Source organism: Acanthaster planci, linkage group LG19 (genome assembly GCF_054643075.1).
Source record: "Acanthaster planci isolate LZ-2023a linkage group LG19, COTS_SCS, whole genome shotgun sequence".
NCBI lineage: Eukaryota > Metazoa > Echinodermata > Asteroidea > Valvatida > Acanthasteridae > Acanthaster > Acanthaster planci.
In genome coordinates this window covers 1,469,672-1,489,116 of record NC_141795.1, presented here as the reverse complement: position 1 = coordinate 1,489,116, position 19,445 = coordinate 1,469,672, and positions in this window count along the sequence as shown.

The window sequence follows — 19,445 nt, the reverse complement described above, 5'->3', positions numbered from 1 at the left end:
AGGGCACGCATGCCCCCCCCGAATGAAATTGGGCACACTTTCATGAGTTCCACAGAGGGCTTCCTAATAGATTTAGCATTTAAATGTTTCACTGCAAGCTCCATACCATGAAAAGGCCACTTGTTTTGCAGCATGTTAAGGGGAAAAAAGTCTGCATCTATGCATAATCCCACAGCTCAAGGACTGAGCAGTTTTTTTTTCACATTTTTGGAGCCCCCTGTTTCCAAGCAAGTTTTGGAATTATGTGTGAGAAACATTGAGCTTTAGCGCCTTGGAGTTCATCACACGCATTTGTGTCATCTGCTCACAAAACAAAGGGCACAGGCCCGGTGTTTAAAAGGCAAAATGCAATTTGCAAGGTGTCAGCTTTAGTGGCAGTTTTTTAGGCAAAAGCTTTGTTCCTAGTGTATCCAAAAGCAGACTGGTAAGAATGCAAATGAGGGGCTCACATGTACAAGTAACATGCCCAACAAATATTACAGCCCGTTTCACACTGACACCCCATGAAACGCCCCAATATACCAGTACATGTACATATAGCACAAGGGGAAAGTGCAAAAAGTGCATAAATCCGAATGGCGATGACGTTTGGGTAGGGTTGGGTCACGGTAGTACACATCACCAAACTGTTGACTACCAATTCTCAAATACACTACGCGAGTACACTGGGCACTATTCAAATGTAGCAATCATTCCACGGTAAGAATAAACCTCCAGCCATAGCTTACTGGGCACAACCTCTCTCAAGGGCAAAAAACAATGCTTTTTAATGTGGCCACTTTGCCCACCTGAAGAAAGCTTGGAATCGTTACTGAAAATGGACCTCTACGTGTTGGAAGCTGCGTCACTAGCATTATTAAATACACGCACATGTAGGAGGCAAGGTGCAAGCCAGTGGGGTATATTGAAGATTGTTAAATCATGGATGAATCAATTACCGGGAAACCTCCTCCTTTTTACTGTAGCCCCAACACAGTTGGTATGCATCATTTGCTGTCTTGTCAAGCCGTAACAGTGTGAGAGAGCAGTTGTGGCATTTAAGAGGTGAGTACAGGATGCCGAAATATGCAAATTTCTCTGCACGCTCCAACTGCATTAGGAGGAGGTTCAGGAAAAGTCTGAATGTTATACATGTATAAGCATTCCCGTTTATCCAAGACTGTTTGGTTTCTGCTCGCATTGAGAATGTTGAACGTCTACATACATGTAGGTACAATGTACGGGGGGCGTACATGTATCGGTACATGTACATGTATTTTACAGTATCTGCTCATTGATGTTTAGTTATGTACAGGAACCAATTTCATCTTTTACTTCAACTGCGGTTGATTTGTCATAAGGCCTTTCTCTTTCTGTCAGTGTGACTCGAATTATTATCTATGTTTTTGGATGACAAATCACACCTGGCTGTTGCTGTTGCCCTGAAAGTGCCAGGGAAAGGTGCAAAATGTATGTAATGGGCAAAAGGCTGGGGATTGAAGGATGGTCAACAAAACCCCCCCTCCCTTCCCCCTTCCCCTATGCCTAGAGTTCTGTTCATAAAGCTTTTTTCTTTTTCTTTTTCAAAAGCAGCACGCATGGAAGCAACGCTGCAGTTAGCACTGCAGTACCAACGACAGTCCCACTGGGACTCCGGGTGAACAACCCCACCCACCCTTGATCATGAGGCTGATTTCACCCCTGTCTACCGTACATGGCACTGTGGTGAAAGCAATGGGACCCCAGCAAATACACACATCAAGAGATGCACCACTGAAAGCAACAACCTGGGCCGCGCGCATAATGTACATCTACATGTATTACTGCGCTGAACAGACTTGCGTCTGTGTTTATGTAAACACCTCAGACAGCCTGTGTACCGTAAATCTATGTCCATGTACATGGACACTGATTCACCATCTGAGCTGATAGAATGATTTAAGCATCCTCCTTGAATGTGATTTGTGGCCCACTCTAAACCATGACAAGGCAGTCATCTTACACGTGTCTTGCTACGGACTACTGAACTACGGCACGCATTGCTGCACATTCCATCTCAATGTTCCCAACGACTCTTACCAAAATGTTGCTCTAACTTAAAAAAGGATGTATAAACTGTCAAACCTTTTGAGTTTTCTATATGAAGTTCCATTTTGTCAACCATTTCCAGGCAAAAGAAAACAAAAACAACTGAGGACACCTTCCACAGACATGGATGACCAAAAGGCCGGTAACACACTTGTGTAGCAGAAACTCTGGAGAGCCCAGAGTTCATGTTCAAAATGAGCTGGCCCAATCCCTCTCTCCCAAACCAAACACATGAGAACAATGACATTTCTCTTGAATAGAAATCAAGTGGTGAATGCACTGTGGGAAGGTTAGAGTTGACAGAATTAAACTTTGCTGCCCATCACTCTGATGGACACTGCCCGGCCGGTGTTTTCGCCCGTCGTCAAATTAAATGCGCCGCTCTCCACCAAGGCGCACATCTCTGGTCTCCCTTTGCTTGGGGATCGCACCGCCCGTGTTTCTATGTACACACTGGCAGAGGAAGAAAGCATCCCAAGAAAAAAACGAACGTGTCAGTCCAAAGTGCAGCGCTGTCTGTTTGTGTATTTCATATTTTATGGCCAAGGAGACAGCTGTCGTCATTATTGACTATGCAATCACGTTTCCGATGCAGGAGACCCTGAAGTCACTGAATTCATATAATTTACCAGTGCTATATCACTGCATCCACATTAAGATGAGTGTGAACAAGCTTTTTTTTTTTGCACTAAAAGCGGCAGTAAATTCATACTTGTCTATACATTTTTGGTGCCATATGGAGAGTTTGCTCTCCATGCTTGCATGTGCAACAAATTAAGCATTACTGGTGAGGCCCATCCCGGTTCATCTGATCCGACCTGAAGTATTATGTTCAGTCCAAACATCAATATATCAGTGAAATGGCCTCTGCTCATACTTGGGCTAATGACCAAGCACGACAGAAGTTTAATTACTGCTAAAAAGATATTAAGCACAACACACACGTACATATTCGCATAGACACTGTCTTCGTGCTTGCTGAGAGAAATAGACACTGGGCAGATTATGTGTGCTGCTAAAAATGATGAAATGGACATGGACGGAAACCCAACGAATGCCGAGATGAAAATGGAAGCCTGTAATTCTCCGTAATTCCAAAGCTTGCACGGAATCATCCAAACCCTTGGCTGCCCCCATCGGAAGAAATCCTTCACCCCATATCACAAACCACAAGCAAGGAAAAAAAAGAAGAAGGCAATCGCCCGAGACCAGCACGTGCGTCTGTGCAATGGACCAAAGCTCTCGGAAATAGCACAGGACGTCCGGATTGCATGCATGCAGCAAGCAATCAGGGCTCGACTCTCCAGAAAACCTTGGTTACCATCTGCTCCGCTGTAGCCAAGTCCTCGGCTTAATGCAATCATCCTCCCTCCAATTCTCATTCCCCCAAAAAAGGACTATTAGCCTAGTTTGATCAGTTTCCGGCCTTAACAAGACTGTATTTATTAAGCTGCAGCAAATGGGGAGGGAATGGGGCTATATACGAATATTTGAAACTTCAATCAATTAGTGAATATTAACCTACCACCTTGTTTCCGATTCAACTGGAAACATGTATCTGGTTCTTGTCTGCGCGGTTGCAACGCATAGTAATGTGCATGCATGAAAACAAGTTAACACAGACTGCATGTCTCCTCTACTCTACAGATCTCCACATGTAGCCCGAGGTGTCCCAGGAATAATCCAATGTGCTCACACATCTGATTTCACAAAATTCATCCCATGGAGCAGACAGCCATTGCGCGGGACTCCAAAAGCCAAATGCATGTGCTTGAGCGTCAGTCCCAGAGGGGAGAGTGGAATGTAGCAAAATGTCCACCACTTTTTGCATGCACATGTTCATGCTCTTAAGCGTTTCCTCAATTCTTATCGGTCAATCTACTCAGTCAATGCTGTACAGCCACAAAAATAAAGAGAAGATTCACAGACATTGACAGTCATTTATTTGAAGAAAAAAAGATGAAAATATCCCTTCATTTTCCTGTTGACAATACCCCATACAGTACTGCATGGCCAGTGCTACGGAATCATTTCTCGAGTACAGACGAACAAGCCAAGGTGGACGGACACATGGGATGAGAGATGGATCGTCAGCTAACCTCCCCAGGAGGCTACACATGGAAACGCAGTCTCGGCAATTCTCAACGGCAGAGGTGAGGACGCAAGCACCGGAATCTGTCACAGACCGAAGGCGACGACAAGGGGGAGGGAGGAAGAAACAGGGGAGAACGCGGAGGCCCGTGAAAAATGATCCCCATTCATTTGCACTCCCATGTGGCGATAGAGGTTAGAGTCTGCTGATTGGTGTCTAAACTGTCACCTCTATGCGGCACACGACAACTGCTCAACCACTGCGCTGTGATCTATACATGTAAATGTTGCCACTGATCAGTCAACATGTGTGTCTGACGTGCATTAGAATGACACCTCATAACTCACAGTTTGTTGGGGGAAATGGAACTGCCCAATTTATATGCAGTGATAACCCAGTCAGTTGCGTCAAGCAAGCTGTATATCGACACAACCTCTCCTGCAAGTGTTTCGCCCAGCTGGGATATGATTGTCAAACTCAGGTGAATCAGATGGGACGGTTTCCATCCCATTTGCTCTTAAGACAGCAAAATATTTGGCACTCTGGAACTTCAGTTCCAGTAGTGTAGAAAAACAGATTTCTACACGGACAAAAGTTTTTTTAAAAAGTTACTTATAAACGCATATGCAGGTGTAAGGAGCACAGGTGTAAACCATACGGTCTGATAATTTAATTATTCAACTAACATGTAGTAAAAACTATGTGTCTTGTACATGTACAGTATGTAAAAGAAACACAGAGCTTGTCAATTGAAGTGAATACATTCTTTAGGATAAAATGCTAAGGGACACTATGCACACAGAACGATATTCATTGTGACAATCATCAGAGAGTGTGACAATCATCAGAGAGTGTACATGTACATGTGACAGTCAACAGAAGGTGTACATGTGCGGACATGAGCAAGCAAACTAGACTAGTGTCCTCAACACAAGCCAAACGTCACATCATGGTGCACCATAGCTAAAACCCAGTGACAACTGTGATACTGACCAGAGGCAACAGGATGGTAGAAGCAAGTCAGAAGCAGCATCATGACACTTCATTAGCACTGTGACAGCACACTAGCAATGCTGTGACAGCACATCAGTGACAACTGTGACAAGTCAGTGACAAAGCCAATGTACTTGTACTGTGCAACTGCAAGTGTTTGGCACTGACAAATTAGTGATGATATGGTGGCATTTTAATGGAATATGATGGCACATCGATGGCACCATGGTGGCACTGCAATGACATGCATACATCAGTGGCACTGTTGAGTCACCATGACAGCTAAATCACTGCCATTGTCAGATACAATTCACAATAAATCATGCACTGTATGCAGATTCCCCCTTACTGAATGGAAATCATTATGCCAGAAAGGCTATATATATCACAAATATTGGATTTAGGTGTTCAAAACAACCACTTTGGGCACTTCCATAAAGCCATAAATTTTGGTTATCGGAGATCAAACATGGTAATTTCACCAGACACTAGTGAGGTAGCCCCTGGCTGAACCCTCCAGAGCAATAAATGCATCTCCACGGGGGAGGTGCTCGGTGCTTCCAATTGTCCATGATGAGTTCCCCCCCCTGACGTCATTGCCACTCTCGGCGGACGGCACAATTTGAATCGAGTAGCTGGCAGATGAATCCCCGTTAAGCGTCTGAGAAACACTCCAGCTACTCTACTTTCATTGGGAGATGCTGCTTGAATAAAAATTGTCCATATTACTCACGACTGACAAAGACATACATGTATACGCACAAGGCTATTTGCTGCTGCGATGACCATAGCTCTGCACTGAATTTGAATACTACAAGTGACTCTTAAAAGTAATATCAATGAAACAAACAATGCCTGACTCAAAAGGTGACCCAATATACGGATTCCTGACAACCTCTAAAATCTACATGTATGAGGAAAATTTACTCAAATGGTCAAGTGCTCTTAATTTGCCTTCATGCCCCAAGATGACACCTCTGCCCAGGAGCAACACCTGCTTTCCCTTTAAAACTTTCTTGATATCTTCTTAAATTCATCTGGTGAGATTTTTTTTTTTAATGAAATGTTGTGTAGAAAAATTGTGTTGTCACTTCTCAAGATAAACATTTTTGAGACATGCAAACTGGGAAGTCTCGGTTTGAATGGACTCGATGGAAAGATCTGAAGAGTTTTGGGAAAAAGCCTTTCATCATTGCCAGGACGGAAGGCAAGAGAGGAATGCCCTGCCCAGTGTCTCTTCTGGTCAAAAATTCCCCCTCCCAAACGGCGTGCAAGTGAACTGGCAAGTGTAACTGGCTGCAGGTGTAATGATGTGCAATGCAGCCTGGTTCAATATTGATCCTGCCTGGGGAAGGACGGTGCTACACAGCCCTTCAGGTGTGTCTGGCAATCCTCTTTGTATTGAACGTAGCTGGAAATAAAACTACAAGAAAAACATTCGGGCGGGTAGAACAGATTAGGATCAAATGACCAGTTTTAGAATGCTCAGTCACATGTGTAAGTTGTGCCACTTTCACCATTCGCTTTGTCCCCCGTGAGCAGTTGCCCTACTTCCAAAGGGGTGGATGACACGGTGTCACAAAGCTTGCCTAGTCATTATTATAAGTGCTTTGCTCTGTCATGTGGTACTGCCGAACTGACAACAAAACCACAGCCCCAAATTCTGGGAACTGCTGGATCCAACAGTGAAAATGACTGTGCACATGCTGAAACAGAACACATTTCAAGCGTTGGATTCTCTGGGTGGGTGGCAAACTTTTTTTTTTTCAGGTTGTCACTTTCCGGACAGAGACAGAAGCTTCCGACACAGAATGCAACTGAATAAAAAAAACCCTGCTGCACGTCATGTACAAAATTTACACAACTGGGCACTCAGCTCATTCGTCTAACAATTACAGTATTTTACATACTTCTGGTATGAGACTTGGATGCTTTGAGATTATCTGTCAACATATTCGCTGCACGTCATAGCAGCTCAGCACGCTACATTTTTCCATTGAATTTCGTCCCCAGGCAAAAAAAAAGATTGAGCCCATAGTCTCTGCTAATTTTTTCCTCTTCCCCCAGCCAGTGGATCTCAGAATGCATGCGCTCAATATAGATGAGTCCCCCATCGACAAGTGACAAGATATTTCCGACTCGTGTCGTGTAGCCATCTTGAACAACAAACCATCTCTGCCAGGAAGAACAACAACCACTCAGAGACGGGGATCTACACCCTGCAGTTATAAATGATGCGCCAGAGACAAACTACATGTACAGGCCCATGGATAAACACTCCAAACCAACAAGTCCACATTCCCCATGCACTTCAAGCTGTAATTTGATCAGAACAGCCCCTACCCTCTCCCCATATGTTTACTGCAGCCTACTAAACTCCCCTCCCCTTCTCCCAGTCATGCATGGACTGTGGCAAACTGGAGGGGAGATCTCATAGCCCAGATAAAAAAAAGAGGCTACATCCATGTACATGTACATGTAAACGTTGCACAAATCATAGAACACAAATAAACACAGCCAGCATCCACATGTACGTGTACGGAATGTAAACCGCAGTGATTTCTGAGCGCCCGGTCTCAAGCTGCATGTCCCTGTTTTCGTCCATGCCAGGCCCTTTATAGAAGCATTTGTCTCAAGTGGTTTGCTCACCTCCACTGTGCGCGTGCCTAATGCATGCTTTCAGGGCCCATCAGGGTTATTCTTTGTGCCACTCCACTGGACGAGTACGCTGCAGATGTGCGTCATTCTGTCACATTTTCCAGGGCTGTGCATACACAGTGTACTGTACACACTTGTGTACATGTACAGTGACAACTTTATTATTTACTTTTCCGGCCGTAAAGCATGATGTACTGTACATGTACATCCACCGTGCACACACAGGGTCCTTGAACATTGTAGTACAGTGTTTTTGTGATTTTTGTTCAATAAAAGGGCATCTGTCATTACTTGTATGATTCTCATTTCCAACCAACCCTCATTTTTGTTTCCGAATGAGGGGAAAAAAGCCATTGTTTTATGCTGCTGATCCAGTTTGGAATTTCCTACCGTACAAGGAAAAACAATCGAGAAAAAATTATTATCATAAAAATTTCCTGTGACATGCAAGTGATTTCCCCCTTTTTTCCCTCACTAACCGATCCTTCCTCAGGGTAAAAAAAAAAAAAAATGAGAACCACAGAATTAACTACGGATGCCCATGCAGCAACCCCCCAAATAATGCCAAATTGAGAAGGTGCTGGTCTTTAAACAGGTACACGTATCACATTATTGGAAAATATTGATGCTGTAGAAAATAAATGTGAATGCCGTCTGTCCATCTACAATTTTGCCTGCTTGATGCTAATTTCAAAAAAAGAAACTGACATGTTACATGTACATTTCTTCTCTGCAGGCATTACTACTCAGTCATACTCATTACTCGACCTGTACTCACACTCGTTACTCTACCTGTACTCACACTCATTACTCTACCTGTACTCACACTCATTACTCTACTCATTACCACTCAGGCACGTACTACTAAGTCCAACAACAATCTATTCTTTAAGTTAGACAGAAAAATTTGTCCTTCAATTTCACCTTTCAGAAATGGACAAGCTTTGGGAATTTTTGTTCCCCCCCCAGCAACCAAGCACGAGCCAGCAGGTTTCCTCCCCCCTCCCAACAGGGATGGAGCAGATCTTAATGAAATTACCGGACAGCCATCCCCTTACTCTACTCTATGTGAGGCCTGCCGTGTCTCTAATGAAGTACGGATGACCTGTTGATCTCCACCGAGGGGAGGCCGCTGAGGGTTTGTTTGTAATTGCATTATGTGAATCTGTGCCCGGTTGCAATGACATTTTGTGGTTGTTCCTCGTGATCAATGTTGAAGTGCCGGATATCGGGAGACTAAGTACCGCTATCTGCAGGGGCACAAATCTGGTATGCCTCGTTGGCTGAAAAAAGTTGTCATTAACGTGTATTTAAAAGCTTGCTGAGCTGAAACTATGAAGCTAGGAGAGCCGATGGGATCTGAGTTGACATTTTGTTGCTCTTGGAGGGGGGGATTCTTTACACTGGTGCAAAGCACGGTCCATGAATCAAATTCTGACAAAATATGTTAAGTCCGTTAACATTCTCACTTGAAAATCAATGGTGCGCATGGAGAACCTGTACTGGGATTCACTGTCAAGGACAAATGAGTTTAAGTTTACATTGATAAAATAATCATTTCTGATGCTCCACCAGATGGACAGTGGACGAGATGGCTTAAAATTTGCCAATTTTCTCGCAGGTAATACAGGAAGAATATTACACACCCAAGACGAATCCCAATGCACTTGGGTATTCACTCCTTCAGAGAAAAAGAAATCGATTGTCAGCCCGAGATGGTCAGCACCGAGGCAAATCGGCCCCCCCATTTCCGAGCTGTCCTCTCAATAAAGATGCCAACTCTGTCATTTGCGCGCCAGCTTTGATTGGCTCTCTAGGGCCTGTCCAGCACAGAGAGGCTTGCAGTGCTACAGCCAAGCGCCTCTCTCAAGAACAGTTCTTGAAGTTCAACGCTTTATTGGCACTCCAGCACTGTACTGCACATCTTGCATCTGATTGGCCGTATTTCTGCCTTCCATCCAGATGGAAAATCCATCTTACTTTCACTGGTCCACTCTACCAATGCAAGATCAGGGTTTCTTTACATGTTGTACATGTACATGTACATGTATATGTACACCTTAAATTCAACTTGTCGATCACACACATGTAAATCTACATACATTTACTGGTACATGTGCACTTAGAACCAGAACATACCAGAATTAAACACTGTGACCTAGGTAATTCCAGAAATTAGGGGTCCATTTTTTTTCATGTCCCTGTTACATCTGACATATGATTTGTAAGTTCAGAACACATTTTCTAATTTCCAAGAGTGAGGAATTAATGCAAATTACCTGCCACACGAATAGTAATAGTTTGAAATCAATTCCAGTGATATTTCCATGTCAAATAACAAAGGTCAGACGTACGTGTAACAGGGACACAAAAATGTCACACTTTTGGACCCCTAATTTCTGGCATTACCCACCTACATGTATGAGCCTGTACACATGTATCAAGATTTTCCAAAGGGGTTATACATGTACCTTGGAATATGGAACATACAAGTACAAGTACACGTAAACAATGTACCAGTCCGTCAACTGTCACATAGAAAAGCCATGTGATTACTGCCAGAGCACGCAGTCAGTGCCATAACATCCCACGGGTACACTAAAAACAAACAAGTTTGTTTGGAAATATTTACATAATGCTCTGTCTTTTATTACTAAGACAAAATTCACTTCACAGCCTATGGAGATCTGGCAGTGTGTACATGTACAAACACAATGCTATATTGCATTATAGCAGCATACATGATCAGTTCACTAGACAACAAGACACAGAAACACTGGTATTCTCAGTCCAGTTTATGATTTCAGTTGCTTCAGAATGGTGCTCTGCATGTACATGTTCACCTATATCTTCCAGCATTCTGCTAAACATTCCCTGCAGCTCTAAATATATAGCCCGTATACCGGTACATGTATCTACGTACACATACAGTCATCTTTTGTGCTGCTAGGCACCAGCTGAATCCATACCTGTGTGTGACATGTTCACCCTTTGGGCCATGCATTTCCCGATAATCATGCTCCATATTAGTCCACATACCGTATCTCAAACACCTCAATAAGAGTACCTATTATCATTTTATCAATTTTTCTTGTCAAGCTGTTGGAGAAGGCATGATTTGAGTGCGGCATACATTTGCCTGTAACAGTCACGATGGTACCTGTATGTCACGACGACGACAGATGCTTTCAATTTCTCCTTGAGAGGGTGTCATGTTATGCTTCATGGGCAGTGATTTCTATCCTTGCACTAACCACTAAGGCAAATCTATTAATTATCAGCAAGGTCCACGACATATGCACACATAAATCATGGCCTTACTTCACCCTCCTCCCTAATTTTTCCCCTCCCCCTTTCCGAATGAGAGGAATTCCCCACTGCGGTCCAAGCATGAGAAGATATTCTCTGAGCCTGAAATAGAAAGGGTACATTCATCAGAAGCAGGCTAGGCTCAAGCATGATCATCAGTGAGTTTCAGCTTTTGAAGGAAAGGGTGACTATTTAGTACACCGCTGCATATTAGCTTATCGCTTTAGGCTGTTTTCCTGGGCCTTCAACTGTATATATTTCATGCTAGATGTATCATAACATTGGTATGTGGGCCAACGATGCCACGTCTGACACACTTGCAAACGATGCCCTAGAATTGAGTATGGTCTTCTTTGAACAGAAAATGATGCCAGTGTAAAGCGACTCTATCCACACTCCATTGAAAAAAAAAACTTCAGATACATTCTACATCTGCAACATTCAGAAAAACTTAACCGTAATAAGAGGAATTATGACCATGAAAATACTGGTAGGGAGCAGTTTCCAACATTTTTCTCCTGCCATCATTCACAAGCGTATGATACAAACACGCGTATGCATGTAATTTGTATGCTGTAGCTCGGCAAAGAGAAATCATCTTTACATGTAGCTCACTTACATCTTCAAATGGTGTGGTAAAGAAATAAACACAATCAGCCCAATTCCCCGATGAAAGATTCGCATTCGCCATTCAGAGACCCGTAATCAAATCTCTATTTCCTGGGCCACGAGACATATAACAAATTCCCAAAACCGTTGCCATGGCAACGGCAGCCCTCATCACTCGCACGAGTTACTTTCGGCTTTCGCTCAATCTAAACAGGCCTCGTTTTTGTCCCCGCCCCACGCCTCCGTGTAGGAATTTAATTAGTGTTCGGGCAAACGCCAGCCGCTTGGAAGGAAAAAGGGTTTACATCTCGAACAGTCATACTTTGGACGGATGTCATCTTCTCCACGGTATCACAAGCATCACACTGTCACTTTGTCAGTGCTTCAGTCTTCTTGCCTTTTCTTGCTTCATACATTCATACGTGACTGGCAATTTTGGGATGAAGTGATGAATGAGTCTGCCAGAGAGAGGATTTTAAACTGTTCTTTTAATTTGTTGTCTGTGCATGTACGGCGATGGAAGCTTCTTCTATTGATCTTGGAGGAAATAAATGCGGAGAATGACTGCCGAGGGGGGCCTAATAAACTTCAACTTCTAATAGGCAAACGTGCCACTAAATTAAGAAAGGCTCATCAAAATGTTGGCCACGATTGTGGCGGCAATTAATCATTGCTATCCTGAGAGAAATTTCATTTGGAAGCCTGGGAACACTGCATCACATACGTGGCATTTGTGTACAGTGAAAACACGGCGAGGCTCGGGCGGTGCCACAGACGATCCGGTTTCCCCGGCAAAGGGATGCGCGCTGCCCGGCACCCGTAGATGCGCGACGAGGAACCGCCAAAATTCAATTTGTATTTCCCCAAATCAGATTGGCCCAGCTATCATGAGGCAACGGTGAAAGACTTACAAATGCATTGCCCCGGGCCTGACTGGAAAGAGAGTGCTACAGGAGGGAGGGGGGGGCCTACTCTGACTGCCGTGCGCATCCATATATGTATGCAAACACATGAACGCAATATTGGTTTAACTCCAAGGCAAGGGATGATATGGATTTTCCCCATTCCAGAATTCCAAAAAACTATCCACCCACTGACGTACAAAACGTGACTTGTGGGTGGTGTAGCCTCAACGTGCTCTGCCTCAGAACGTCGAAATGTTTGCCGAGCAATGATTCTGTCCTTTCATTTTAAGGTAGATGAAACCTGTTGTACATGTACCTACATGTATAAACATCATTGTGACATGTGGAGCTTGAAGGTATCGCCTTCATGCATTAATTTGCAGGCCTACAACAGTAAACAGTGTGTATCTTTCTTCTCTGAATATTTGCCACAGTTTGTACGTTTGTGTGATCGGCCTTAGCACCAGACTATCTTTGGTGAATTGAAGCCTGTGCTAAGTGTTCAGGGGTTCTCACAAGGATATTTGAGCCACTTGAGGCTCTTCTCCATGCAAAATGAGCCACAATACTGAAAGTGGAGAAATGATACCATTATGCTCGATCTTGGGTTGGCAATTATAGAAATGTTAAACAAACACTTGTCTATATGTGACACAAAACACAATAAATCAAGCCAAACACATCGGCACGTTTCTGCGATAGTCCGATAATTCCTGTCAGTGTTTTAACATCTAAAATATTTGACACATGTATAATTAGCAGGCAAGTTGCATGTCGAGAAACAAAAAACAGTTGAGCAATTTGCATGTATGTTCTCACAAAGTTGTTTTTACCTTTCAAAGTCAAAAATGGATGGACGTTCAGTTTTGACACGAGAACCGACGTTGATTTTCATTTAAAAACGGACATCATGCTAGGCTTCCAATCCAGTTTCATTCTCCATGTGAAAGACGTGAAGAACAGGTTGTGGGGTGTTGAAGACATGGGGCCAAAAAAAAAGCAAAACCTTCAGGAAAACACAATGATCATGCAGATCACTTCCTGGCCCTGTTTACAAGCTGTTGTCTCACACCGTCTGTACTGGAAAAAATTCTCACACGGTGTGGCACATAATGATCACTGTGACTTTGACACGTTTGGTGGCTGTGAGGTAAACATTAGTCTTCTTGACAACAATTGGTAAAGAGTAAATAGGGACAAAGTGAAATAGACACCAAGTCTGGCAATACTTGTTTCATTCAGTGTAGATCTTTGACTTCAGACTCTAAGCAGAGGCATGGTTGAATTTCTTTTTTTCACCTGTTTTTAACAGTTCTTGATAAAGGTACAAATCCCACAACCAGATGCGTTACATGTATTTGTGTACAAGCAACTCGCGTTTTGTGTTGTTGTCGACATTACAATGTATTAACACATAAATACACTGATAGATGTATCCAGAAATGATTAGGTTTGAAATGTAATAACAGCTATCAAAGCATAATGCCAACATCCGTGTCTGTGTCTTAGTTTGACCAGACTCATCACTGCACTCACCTTCCTGGTGTTGTGCATGCTTTGGCAACTGTTACTTGAAATATCGCATCTAGATAAGATTACTGTAATTTGACTGGTCTGCAGACTTTGCCTTTTTTGACTTACTGGCAAAACACAACAGTCTTTGTTGACAGGTAACAATTTTTCTGCTTGCTGCGATGTGGGTTGCGGAGTTTTCGCATCACACATGGCACCTGTGAGTTGGGCGACTTCACAGCCCCTTTTTCTTAGTGCAGGTCTACTTGAAACGTTTCAAACTGAAAACGAGTGAAGATGACCGCATGCTTCCTTACAAGAGCGGCGCTTTTAAAATGATTTCAATGATTTGAAAAGTTTCCTACACTTTTCCACAAGAACAAAAAACCATTCCCTCCCTCTACCCGGCCCCCATCAGAGGTTCACCATTTGTCCAGATCTGCTGCCAAAAAAATGCTGCAAAACCTACAATTACATATCTGCTTTCACAATCGGAGGATCTCATCCTGAATTTCTAACTTCCCTGTGTTCTTGTTTTTGTTCATAAGTGTTGTTACCGCAGTGATGCACTTTGATCCTGACAGAAGAGCTCTGCAAATAGAGTTCTATAAATGCTCTATAAATGATTGTTGATAATTGTTATGACGGAAACTGTGTGGTACATGAAGTTTGTATGTATGACACTGGGCATTCATGTCCCATTGCATGTACGCTGGAAGCTGTTGGTGTTTTGACTTTGCAATGGGACCCAGGCATCCCTCTTAATGTGGGAAAAAAAACATCCTGCAGCAAGTTGAAACAAGAAAGTATAGTTGACAACAGCTGGGCTACAGTCAGCTCTCATTCAGCACTTCTGTTGTCTAAATACAGGTTTACTTGCATTTTGCTGTAAATGTTGTAAAATTGGTTGACACTTTTTTTTCTTTTAAAAAGTCCTCAGAACTGCAGGTTCCCGAATAAAAAATATGTTTTGGGTTTCCTCTAAATTTCTTAATACCTAAGAGGAACACAAGCACATAAATAACGGAATGTTCAGTGGGATTCCTTGCAGTTGGGTTGCACAAGGTGCTAGCAAAATTTACAATTCCACTTGGCTTATCATAATTTGGTGACTGGACATTTGCTTCTTTGAAACATTACACAATTGTGCAAATTCCGTACAGGGCGCTAATGAAGGCATTGCCTACCAGCATCTCCCCCTCTCTGAAGAGTGGACCCCCCCAAGTGAAAAACATCACCATACTGTACAAGTATGTATGTCGGTTTACGGGCAATGAATATTGATTAATTTGTACAGCAAAGTTTTTCCCAGGTTTAAACAAGGTTTAAGTAGGACAGTATGACGTTACTCCAGCACCCCCTAATGACAAAAGGGGTTGTTGGTCACAATCATGAAATTTGTCATGAGTACTGATATTCCATCCACTGTGACACAGTTCAGTCCATCACAGGTCCTCAGAAGCCAGTCACAACTCACAGGACATTCATCTCTTTACCTTGAAATGCCCCCAGCTGCTGCAGGCCCGTAGGCTGGGGGGTTCAAGGAGTTCTGAGTTCCACTTGTTGGTCCTTTTTTGTGTACTGAATATTTTAAATAGACCATAATATTCGGCATACAAGCCATGGCTCATACGTTGATTCTCAAGCTCAAGGTGACCACGATTCTGCATATTAATGGGTCATGCTTCCCACCAGGATTTCTCTATGCTCATTAAAATATTAATATAAACTGCTAGCAGACCATGAAGGATGGAGGACACTTCCATAGCAAGGAAGTTTCCCCTGAAAAAAAGGAGAGTTGGTACAATAGACCATCTGACATTGAAGTACATGTACTGATAAGTAATGTTCACGATGTAACTTGCACACGATGAAGTTCTATAGATTCACAGAGCATGTATACATTTTTCATATTTATGTAGTAGGTCCTAATTCCTTTCCCTGAGCCACTTGCGTCACTCTATAAATTTGGGATCTGAAGTCTTTCTGTCCCTGTTACACCTGACCTGTGTAATTTGACCAGGGATATAGAAATTGACTTCAAACCACTTTCATTTCGGGTGGCAGGTACGGAGGGGTAATTTGCATCACAGGCTCTCATTACCAGTGTTATAGCCAGCCGTATTTTAGTGCAGGACAATTTTAGTAATGGGAACTGAGGGAGTGAGGCAACTACAATTGTGCAGGTCATGGCCAGGGGTCCAGGGGCCCACTTAAGGGGACTCTAGGTCGCTTTTTCGGTGAGTGTTTCTTTCCAAATTGATTAAGAGTTCAATCTTAAAAAAATTCTTCCAGGTAAAAAAAATGAAATTTTCATTTCTCCCATGTTTTTTCCAGAGATTTTTAAGGATTTTTGTGCCAGTCAGTAGGCTGTTTCATCAAGCTTAGTGACGGCGGTCAAACGCTGTGATGGAGATCCCAACCGGCGCCAACTGGTGTAGCTACAACACTGCTCATTAGCCTACACTCTTGGAAATTAAAGAACGGGTTCTAAACTTACAAAATCATACGCCAGACGCAACGGGAATAGGAACAAATTTGGACCCCCAAATTTATAGAAAGGCCTATTTGTACATTGCTGTCACTTCTGCAAGCCCTGAAGTGATTTTGCTGACAAGAACAACTGGTTTGGTTTGTCATATTCCTGCGTGTCCCCAGACAGGAAAGTAAGAATACAATCCTTGCTCAAAGGGGTAACACGACAAAAGTACCTCTCCTTCACTTATTTACAGCTATTTACTCCTGACGTAAAGCCCCAAGAGTGCTACACGCACCGTATCCATTCCTATCCTGTGAATATAATCCTTGATCGTAAACCGGGCTAGAGGGAAATGTGCAAGGTCAGGATTTCCAGTGATACTGGTACAGAAACCACCACTAGTCAGGATTTTTTTTATGGTTCCAGAGTGCATGACCTCCTGCCTTGGATTACCATAAATACTGTGGTCCTACCTACACATGTACATGTACATGTACTGTGTATTCCTAACGTGCATACACAGAGCTGATGTAAAAAACAGAAAGCTGGGCAGTAACAGGGCACTGTGAACAGAAATTTGTACAAGCCATCAATCTTATTTTTTTTATAGTATACAGTGGGCCCTGGTCAGAGATTAGAAATCTCCTCTCCCCGCAGAATCAGCCAGGAATTTTTACCAATCCTGCCACACACATGGCATGGGACAACAGCCTTGTCTAAAACACACGATGAACAGAAGCCCAGAAGCCGTCGGTAAAATGAAGGTACTGGTACACATACTCCGTAGCATCAGATGACAGGCATCAGTCAAACAACAACCTTCCAAAACATCCTTTCGGGAGTGCGCCAGAAACCAAACTTTAAAGTGGACCACTAAGCCCATGTATGTACATTATATACTGCCGTACATGTACCGTACATGTGGCCCACCTCGCCCGAGCATTGAAATTTCAGGTGCCGGTACATGTACATGTTTTTTTTTCCTGAAACAAGATCTCACAACTGAACTAGTTAAACAAATGAAGCCAAAGATGAAACTGACAACACGATCACGGCTGGTATTTACTACAAATGAGACTTTCAATTCTAGTCTAAATTCTCTTGTAAAAGTAGTTGCTCATACAGAGATGAACAGAAGGGTAACAATTAATACAATAATGGACAGTTCATGTGCGGCACATTGCTCGCAAAATCTCGGTGCACTGACGTCACTGTAAATGTACATGTATGCTACTTGTATTTGGGGGGTTTACGTCGTACCAGTGACTTTCAACCTCAAACACAATGAGCGCCAGCAGTCTCGTAATGAACCTATTCAAGAGGGTATGGAGAAATAACGACTGTGAACGCCCACAAAACCCACAACAAAAGAGTTGCACAACACATCACGAGTCCCCCTCCTCCCCAGCAAGTGCGGTTTGGCCTCGATAGCAGATTACAAAAAGCCAATGCCAAATCATGCCGCTCAGTGTAAACTGTAAATTGCATTCAGCCAACGCTGCCCCGTGACAATGCTGCCTTCAGCCACATAGACCTGTATATCTACACTGATTGTTATCAAATGTATTTTGCATGCACAATCTATTACTGCGGGATATTGCCTCATGTGACAATGTCATTTATAGTTGTTGAAGATTTCGGCTGTTGGCACTTAATCGGTTAACACATTACATCATATGCTTCTTATTCATTTTCAAAGGCCTGACTGCACTGCAACATACGATAAAGTCCAAAATATTTGAAGGACTGCGCCCACGAGTCCCAGTTTCAACTGTTCAACTCATCAAATGGATCCTTTTTATGCTTTACTTTGGCAATGTTCCACCAACAAAATACAACTTTATGCAGGGACTGGACAAGGCAAATTACGGGGCTGTGATTCTGAAACCTTGTACATGTACGCAGCACACGATCCCAAACTGATGAATTGGATAGTCTGTGTTTGCTTTACAATCTCAAGATTTTTTTTTTAAATGTGCTGTGTTTTTTGCCACTTGTGGACAGCATTATTTTGATTAAAAACTTGATATTTTGGGTAAGGGGGGAGGCAAGAGATATCAGCCAACTTACAAAATGCCACAAATAACTAGACTGAAAACTGTAAGCTATCCAAACAATGTTTCTCACCAGAACTCAGTCTTTTTTCAATACTCAGTGGCCCTGCTGTGGAGTGGTATTTTGATACGGTGAGTGTACTGGCCTATATATAGGGCCCTGCTGTACATGTACTGTACATGTACATCTACGTGCACAGTTTACCTCCTAGGGCTTGCCAGACACTGTGTGGGTGTAAAAACAAAACAAAAACAATTGGAACCCCATTGAAGCATGTGACGTGTTTACGGGTACGTGTTTACGGGTACGTCAACTGCCAGAGACTGCATAAAGGCTTGATGGATTAACCACGGATAGAGCTCAAATGTTTCACCCATCAGCTACCCTGGAGATGTACCATGCCCCTGGTGCAGTACAATGCGACTGCAAGTTGGCACTGTTTAAGGTGGAAATTTTGTGAAAAGAATTCACGCACCCATTCAGGTTCCCATTTCACTAAGGGTGGAACTTTTTTCCCACTTGTGGGAAAAAGGCATGAAAATATTTCTCACTTGTGGGAAAAGGCATGAAAATATTTCTCACTTGTGGGAAAAGGTGCAAAAAATAGTTTCCCACTTTGGAAAATTGCCTCAACAAATTCACATGTTGTGAAATTAAAATAAAAAGATTTCTTGGAAAAGAGAAAGCGTGACAAGGATTTCCCCTCTCCCTGATTAACTTTCCGGTACAACTGCAATGCGCTGCATTAGAATGGTTAACGTTTCTA